Source organism: Neolamprologus brichardi, chromosome 16, assembly GCF_056152115.1.
Source record: "Neolamprologus brichardi isolate AB-2024 chromosome 16, ASM5615211v1, whole genome shotgun sequence".
In the NCBI taxonomy this organism is placed as follows: Eukaryota; Metazoa; Chordata; class Actinopteri; order Cichliformes; family Cichlidae; genus Neolamprologus; species Neolamprologus brichardi.
Window position 1 is genome coordinate 34,745,589 of NC_142119.1, and position 9,080 is coordinate 34,754,668.

A 9,080-nucleotide genomic window follows, 5' to 3' on the forward strand; every position below is an offset into this window, starting at 1 on the left:
TTATACTAAATTCTAGTTCAGGGGTGTTAGCTGGTAGGAACACTGTGGGCAGCTACAGACAGTTGGTCTACCTGCTAATAGTCTGCTGTCAGATAGGGTCGTTTCAACAATATGTGGTGTCCGTGGGCTGTGGATGCTCGTGCTGTTACTGGTCCATCAGCCAGCATCAGGTAAACGTGAAAACAAAAAAGTGTTTAAGTGAAACCCAGTGTTAAAAAAAAGGAAAATATCCACTGCAGCCTCTGTCTGTACTTGATGTTTTAAAATCTTTATGTCTCTTTATTGTAGTGCGTACACTGGTGGCTGTAGCTCAGGCAGTGTGTCATCTAACAACTGGAAGCTTAATGGTTTGATCCCCTCCTGCTTACATGACATTTTTCCTTTCCAGTCACCTTTCTCACTCACTATGTGTTAACAGACCTCTCTGCATTGAATCATATCTGTTATTAACCTCTGTCTCTCTTCCACAGCATGTCTTTTATCCTGTCTTCCTTCTCTCACCCCAACCAATCACAGCAGATGGCCCCGCCCCTCCCTGAGCCTGGTTCTGCTGGAGGTTTCTTCCTGTTAAAAGGGAGTTTTTCCTTCCCACTGTCGCCAAAGTGCTGCTCATAGGGGGTCATATGATTGTTGGGGTTTTTCTCTGTATCTATGAAGCACCTTGAGGCGACTTTTGTTGTGATTTGGTGCTATATAAATAAAATTGAATTGAATTGAATTGACTCTGATCTGAGCTGCTGTTAAAAAGTGACTTCTGAGGCTGGTGACTCAGATGTATTTATCCTCAGCAGCAGAGGGGACGCCTGGTCTTCCTTTCCTGGGGCGTCCTCATGTCAGACTGGTTTTTGCGACTGCACTTGGGGACACATTCAAAGTTTTAGCAGTTTTCCGACTGACTGACCTTCAGTTCTTAAAGTAATGATGGGCTGTTGTTTCTCTTTACTTAGCTGATTGGTTCTCGCCATAATCTGAATTCTAACAGTTGTCAAACAGGCCTGTCAGCTGTGCTCCAACCTGACTGCTGCACAACACAACTGATGGTCCCAACGTCATTAAGAAGGCAACAAACTCCACCAATGAACCCTGACAGGCTCACCTGTGAGGTGAAACCATGAAGCTCACTGAGAGAAGGCCGAGGGTTTGCAGCGCTATCAACAAAGCAAAGGGCGGCTAATCTCAGGAATCTGAAATATAAAACACATTTAGAGTCATTTATCTTTTTTTTCTTTGCTACATAATTAAATATATCTTGCTTCATACATTTGATATCGTCAGTTTGCATTTACGATGTAGAAAGTAGTAAAAATAAAGAAAAACTATTAAATGAGAAGGTGTGTCCAAACATTTTATTTTGCCCTCCATCACTGTAGCAAGAAAAATGCCCAACAGGTTTATTTTCCCATGTAAACCATTATGCCTTTTTGTATGCTGGTCCACTTGACTGTCATAGTTTATCTTTGTTATTATTATATATATTATATATTTTAAGTTATTGCAATCACAACAGACGGGACCAGGAGACAGGAAAGAGAAAGAAGAAGAAAAGAGAAATTGGAAAGAGAGTTAACAGAAGGAGAGTTAAAGAAATAAAATAGAGGAGATAGAAAGAGACAAGACAGTGAAAATCTGCTTGATCACCTGCCGAAAAAAACCCAAGCAAAAACCAAATAAGACACTAGAGAAACCACAGCAACAACCGATAAGGTCCTCTTTTCCACCATAGATCATTTATTTAACCCTGATTTTAACAGCTCCCACAGAACCCCACAGACTCGCTCTGTGAGCAGTTTGCAGACCACAGGGGAAAGTCAGCGCCATCAGATCTGATATTTTATCTTCTCACGATATGATTTTAAACACATCTGAGGGCTCGATTGTACCTGAGGAGACACTGGACAGCTTTGTCCTGGTTAATGCTGAGAACCTTAAGTTTTCTCCACAGTGAGACCCACCACATGTCCTTTAGATCCAATCCCTTCTTCACTCTTTAAAACACTTTATGGATTTTTTGAAGCTGAGCTTTTATACATGATGAATTGCTTTCTTCAGTTGGGTGTCTTCCCTGCTGCCTTTAAAACGGCGGTGGTGAGGCCCCTTCTGAAGAAGAGCAATTTGGATTGTAATGATTTTAATAACTACAGACCTGTATCCAACTTACCATTTTAATGTGTTTTTACTCAGATTAATGACTTTTTGAGTGATAGACAGATCCTGGAGATATTCCAGTCTGGATTTAAGGTGAACCACAGCACAGACTGCTCTCCTAAAGGTTTTAAATGATCTTAGATCCAGTAGCACCAGGACTGAGAGCTTTTGGGCGTCCCAGTTACATCTAAGCGCAGCCTTTGATACAGTAGACCACGCTATTCTTTTAAACAGACTGAAACACATGGTGGGCCTCTCTGGTGCTGTACACAACTGGTTCACTTCCTGTCTCTCAGACAGAACTTTCATGGTGAGTATGGATACATGCTCCTCTAAGATCCATAAAATGACATGTGGTGTGCCTCAAGGGTCGGTTTTAGGCCCTGTACTTTTTAATTTGTATATGCTCCCTCTCTGCGGTGTCATCAGGAGGCATGGAGTGAACGTCCACAGTTACGCTGATGACACTCAGCTGTACATCTCCGTGTCTCCTGATGACACCAGACCAATGGATGCCCTTTGTAACTGTATTCTAGATATAAGATCTTGGATGGCAGAAAACTTTTTACAGCTTAACCAGGACAAAACTGAAGTTTAATCGTCGGTCCTGAGGCTCAGAGAGAGAAACTCTTGTCTAAATTACAGGCATTTTCACTATGTCCTTCACTACAAGTGAAAAACCTGGGTGTTGTTTTTGACTCTGAGCTTGGTTTTATCCCACATATTAAACATGTAACCAAAATTGGATTTTATCATCTAAAAAATATAGCCAGAGTCCGCCCTATTCTCTCTCGGGCCAACACGGAGATGCTGCTTTTATTACCAGTCGCATTGATTACTGTAATGCCCTGCTCTCTGGTCTCCCCAAAAAGAATATTTCACCTTTACAACTTTTACAAAACTCTGCAGCTCGTGTGCTGACGAAGACCAGAGGGCGGGCCCACATTACACCGGTTTTAGAATCGCTGCATTGGCTCCCCGTGTGTTTCAGGATCGATTTTAAAGTTCTTTTATTGGTTTTCAAATGTCTTAATGGTCTTGGGCCTTCTTATCTCTCAGATCTGCTTTTACCATATGAACCCTCGCGGACCTTGAGGTCCTCTGGTACTGGCCTTTTGATTGTCCCTAAAGTCAGGACACATACTCACGGAGAGGCAGCTTTTCAGTGGTATGGTCCTGGTCTGTGGAACAGCCTGCCGGAGGAGCTCAGGGCCGCAGAGAACGTACATGTTTTTAAGAACAAGACCCACCTTTTTAATTTAGCTTTCACCTAACGCTTATTTATTCTATCCTGTTATTCTATTTATATTATTAATTTAGGTTTTACCTAATATTTATTGATTTTATTCTTATTCATTTTTTATCTTCTTACTCTATTTACATTTATACTGTATCCCATTCTTATGGGTTAGGGTTTGCTTTTAACCATGTAAAGCACTTTGTGCTACATTTGTGTATGAAAAGTGCTTTATAAATAAAGATTGATTGATTGATAAGCTTAAGAAACAGTAAATAATAGATATTGAAGGTTACTGAGCAGCATACAGGACTAAGGATGTTTAGAGGCAGCAGCCAACCAAGAAAGTGTGTGTCTGTGAGTACCTGTTTTTACACCTGTGTGTGGGCGGACTTGTATTCATAAAGTTTCTCCTTGTAAGCGTCTAATAGTAGTGGGGAGCCATAGCCCTGCCCTCCCAGGACATGAAGGAGATCCTGGCCTCAGACATCCAGAGGCCCCCCAGAGCATGAGAGCTCAAGGAGGACCACTGCTGGGGCAATCCCGCCATCCACCTAGAAAAGGGCTGAGGAGCGCCCCAGGCGGCCATGTTTTCCCGTGTCCTCCCCTGGTAGAGTCATCATTTTCTGAACTATTCTCAACTCACCTGAGACTGATCCCTGGCAATCTTATTTATGAGCTGTCTCTTCTGGGACAATTCACCAAATTATTCATGTTGGTAACAGTTTTTCTCTTTTCCATGTTCTATGACCAAGATTGAGTACTGACCTCCTCTTTGTGCTATAGTTTCCTCATCGTGCCACTGATCTGCTCGTCCTTCTCTTGGATGCTGGTCATCACTAACTGGATTCACTCCACCATCACAACAGTCTGTCTCTCTGGAAAAAAAAACTGAATTAAAGAAAAAAGACTACAGAATAAGCACTTCTTGTAATGCAGTGTTAACATGAAAAAGACTCCGTAAGGTCTCCATTAAGCCGACAAATTAAATAAACAACTCTCTGACACAACATACACTTGTGAATCACACCCATATGACATTTGGGCATCAAAACATTTGAAATGTCTTAATTTCTCCCGTTCTAGGACCAGTATCTTCTTAGGAATGGTTTCATTTACCTGAAAAACATGAAAATGATCATGGAAACACGTTTCATGCTCAACCATAACAAAAACAGCTTTACCATCATGCAAAATGATCGAGGTTATCTTGCTGAAAACCGGCATGTTTTCATAAGTGCCTGTGCAAACAAAAAGCCCAACACGATATTCAACTCCACTACACTTTACCCAGTTTGTGAGTTTGACAGTGTTCTGTAAATCAGCGTGAAGATATGGAGATATAATTTCTGAGTATTTTTGTGTTTCAAGTGAACGCATTTTAACTGGACCAGACTCAACTGCTTTTAAACTCATACATTCCCAATGATAAGCTAATGCAAACTGATGTTTCCTTGCAAGTGAAATTCTTAAAGTTCTTAACACAGTCTTTGAAAAATTTGTGTTTGGCTTCAAATCTCATGGTCCAGATATGAAGGAGAGGACCAATCTTTCGAATGCACCTAGGATAGTGGACCATGAAATGATGTTTTGGAATTAAGTTGTTTGATGGGTATAGTTCCTGTTCAATAATCAGGTGCTTTAAATACACAGTCATTCCTTCAGTGATAGAGTATGAGAAAACTATGTTTAGAATGTGCAACAACAAAAGCAACAAATGCCAGTGCAAATCTTCCTCTGGACCTGGTCACCAAATATCAAAGGTATGTGTTTGTGATGCATTTAAACCTATTCCATGCCCTGCACGATCCAGGTTAATATTCGTTGGTTTATTTTTCTTTTCCATATAGCCGTAATCCGATTATTAAGTGATGACGTGACGAATCCTACTTCCGGGCCTAAAGTAGTCTGCGTTTAATATGCTTTTGTGTTGTTAACATGTTTAATGTTTTGTATTTTCTTCTATTTAATCTCAAAAAGCTCCTAAAACAGTCAGTGATCACTGTTGACCTCCCTCGGCTTTTATTAACACTAATCATTTATTTAAGCTCAGTTTTTAAACCCTTAGGATGTAACTACAGCCCAGCCCATGCAGCAGTATATGAATGACTAACCTCGTATTGTGGATGGATTATCTCAGTTGTTCTCCTGACTGAAGATACAGCCTTTCTGTTCCATGTTTCAGGTCCCTATGTTCTGTCTCCCCAGTCTGTTACGTTTACATGTCTTGAGTTCCGTCAGTGTGTTTCCTGTTTTACTTTCACAGTCTGTCCTATGTTAATGTTAATGTTTTGCTTCCCTTGTCTCGTCCTGCCTAATTACTCCCAGCTGTGCTCTCCTCCTGTGGCTCATTCCCCCTCGTTATCCCTCAGTGTATTTAAGCCCCATGTTTCTCTTTGTCAGTGTTGCGTCCTCCCTCATAGCTGTGTGATTTTTCCCTGTGGCTCCTTGTGCTTTAGTCTTCCCAGTTTAGTTTTGTATTGTTTTTCGTGTCCCACTCCACTTGTCTCTGCGAGTTTGCGTTTGGGTCCTACTCTTGCCTGCACGCAGCCATATTGTGACAGAGATGATGTGGATGGTGTTTCATCATTTAAGCACTGAGAACTACTAAACTGTTGGGTATCATGGTCAGAGGGGTCTCATGAGGAACACATGTGCTAACAGTAGCATGTATCTCATTCAGATGTCTTCTAAATCCAGAATAACTTGAGAATTGTAAACAACATCCTATCTGACCACATTTTAGTTTCACATTTTTGCCAGGATACATTCAATGAACTAGTTTTAAATGTCTGAACAAAAGTAAAGCTGTACCAAAAGATAAAGCAGAGAGAAAACAGGTCAACATTTTGAATGCATAACTGCTAATTACTACTTATTCAACAGCTTTGCTCGCAACTCTTTGACTCTTGGACTTTCCACTGTTGTGCCTACATCAATATTGTACACAGTGGTCTGCAAAAATGTGTACAGGCTGGACAGAGCGTCTTCATATTTCACACTGAAAACGAAGTGGTGATCCTTGGGTTGAGGGATGGGTGTTCATACTGGAGTGCAAAATTAAAACCAATGGAAGATGGACAAGAAAAGTTCAAAGCCATCAGGTGCTCAGTTTAGACAAAAGAGAAAAGAAGAGGAGGAGAAATGAGCAAAAGATACAGGTAAGCAGATGTGTGATTGGATAATGGCAGGTCATCCTGAAACAATCAGAATCAGAATACTTTATTAATCCCTAAGGAAATTATGTGCGTTACAGTTGCTCCAAGAAGAAATGGTAAAAATAGCAACAGTAACAGACTAAACTCCAAACAATATGTTACAGATTTTAATATTAATTAGTCATTGTCAGTTGTTGATTTGTCCTGTTCTCATTGTATGACGAATTATGATGGCTGTTTGGTAGCCGTTTGCATACTCTCTCTCTCTTCATATGTGTGTGTGTGTACAACAGCTTCATGTTAATGTACAATCCTTAATATGTTTTGTCTGTGTGTGTGTGGGGGGGGCGCCAGAGAGTGTTCGCCCAGGGCGCCAAACAGGCTAGGACCGCCACTGTATATGTGTAGGGAGAGCGACAGAGAGAGAGAGAGAGAGCAAGTCTTATTACACACTACAGTTGCAGAGCAAACTCACATATCCCTTTTTGGAGTACGGATCCTTCAAAAGTGGGAAGAGTGACACGATTCCAAGTGCATGAAACTCCTTTGTTGCTTTACTTACAGTTCTCCTGCAAAATCAGAAGTGTTTTTGTGATAAGATCCTTGCCAGTTTTAAAAATGAATAGAATAAACATTCCTCTTACCCTTCCTTTTCACGCACGTGAGCTACAATGACGTTCACCATTAATCGCCTGGTGGAATCTTTCAAACTCCCAGTTTTTTCATACTCATGGATGACAGTCAGAATCTGCTCCACTGTCTAAACACATTTTATACAAAGAACAAAACAATTGACAAAAATAGACAATTTTAACCCAAACATATGAACTACATGAAATACTATATCAAATTATTTTTCTCTAATCTGTTTTATCTTCGTGTTTAAGCTTTTTCAAGTAATGACAACTAAAGAGTCAAGGACAAGTCTATTAAGTAATGTATCTACATTTCTTTCATGTATGCTGTCCAATAGAGGCTTCTTCCACATGTTGCTTCAGGACAGTCAAATCTGAGGGTGACAAACATAAATATTAGAATATAAGGCATATACAATCAAAAATCAACCACAACGAAGCATTTACGCACACAGGGCCAGTAAACTGCACGCTTTGATTAAATTATACTTTCTCCCAGGAGAACAGATGGTTATTTTGTATTTTATTATGGTAATATACAATTTACATACCATAAGGTGTGTGTGTCACATAGTGTGTTAGGTCTGAGCAGTCGCGCAGCTTCTTGGATGATTGTGTTTCCAGGATGTCTGAAATGCATGTGATAAATCCAACTTACTGTTGAGCCATGAAAGCAGCGTTTTGTGATCGTTACCACAGGATATTAGACAAATTAAAAATGTTTATTTAGGAGTAACTGTACAAATCAAATCCTACAAAATCTATCAGAGCATATATTTACTTACCTTCAGCTGTATAGATGACAAAACCTCTTTGACTGCTGCAAGTTCAGGGAAGACATCCTCATCCACCTCTATAGGCTGCTCATCCGTGACTTTCAGAGCTGCATTTTCTGGTATGAGAAACTTCTGCTGCACTGAAGTAAAATCATCACTTAGTTAATAACAACATTATCATTTCCTCTTTAATGACTTATTACAAACCGTGTATAACTTACCTGCACTCATAAAATCTGTGAAGCTGACTTCTTCCAATTTGACGTATTTCTTTGTCTCTCTGTGTTTTACTTTTATCATCATCTTGGCCACCTACAGAAAAAACCTTTACTAATATGAAACATAACATGTGGAAGAAGAAGAGGCTGTTTATGGTAACTTTATGTGAACTGTGTATAACTTAATCCATAAACACTTTCTAACATTGAGCTAGCCTGTCCACACTAGCTACTGCTTAAAATCTATTTAGCTAGGCTAGGTTTAGCAGACAATGTGACCGCATGTTTGCCGTGTCCTTGTCTTTTCAGGTCTGGTGACAGAGTTGTGTGCATATCTCAGTGTGAAGCAGGACTAACTAACTGATGTTAATGGTACCTTGATAACTCATCAATGCAGGCTGCACCTCTCTTTGGTTAAATATTTATTGTGGTTTCACACATGCTGTGTCTCTCTGTTCAACACCCGATTCACCAGCTTTGCAGACGGGTCTCAGCACACACACTCCTCTCGCTCCGGTCTCTGGCTTCACTTCACAGATCATCATGACCTGTGGCCTCAGCTGGCTCCGCCCCCTCAAACTCACTGCACCATCTCTCCCCTGCAGCTGAGCCAGGGACCACACCTCTGCCACAAGTGCTTACTGTGGGATGATTGATCGCTCCAAGTGGAGAAGAGACTGACAGACAGATCTTTGTAAACACACAAACAAACACACACACAAACACACAAACAAACACACACACAAACACACACACATTAATATATTTGCAAATATTATTTTGTTCTATTTATCACAACTTTTCAAATATTTGTATGTCATGTATGATCTGTACATCATGTAGAGTCTGAGTGGGTAAATTACTCAGGGTAATGTAAACATTGTACACAGGAAATCAAAGCCAGAGGACAA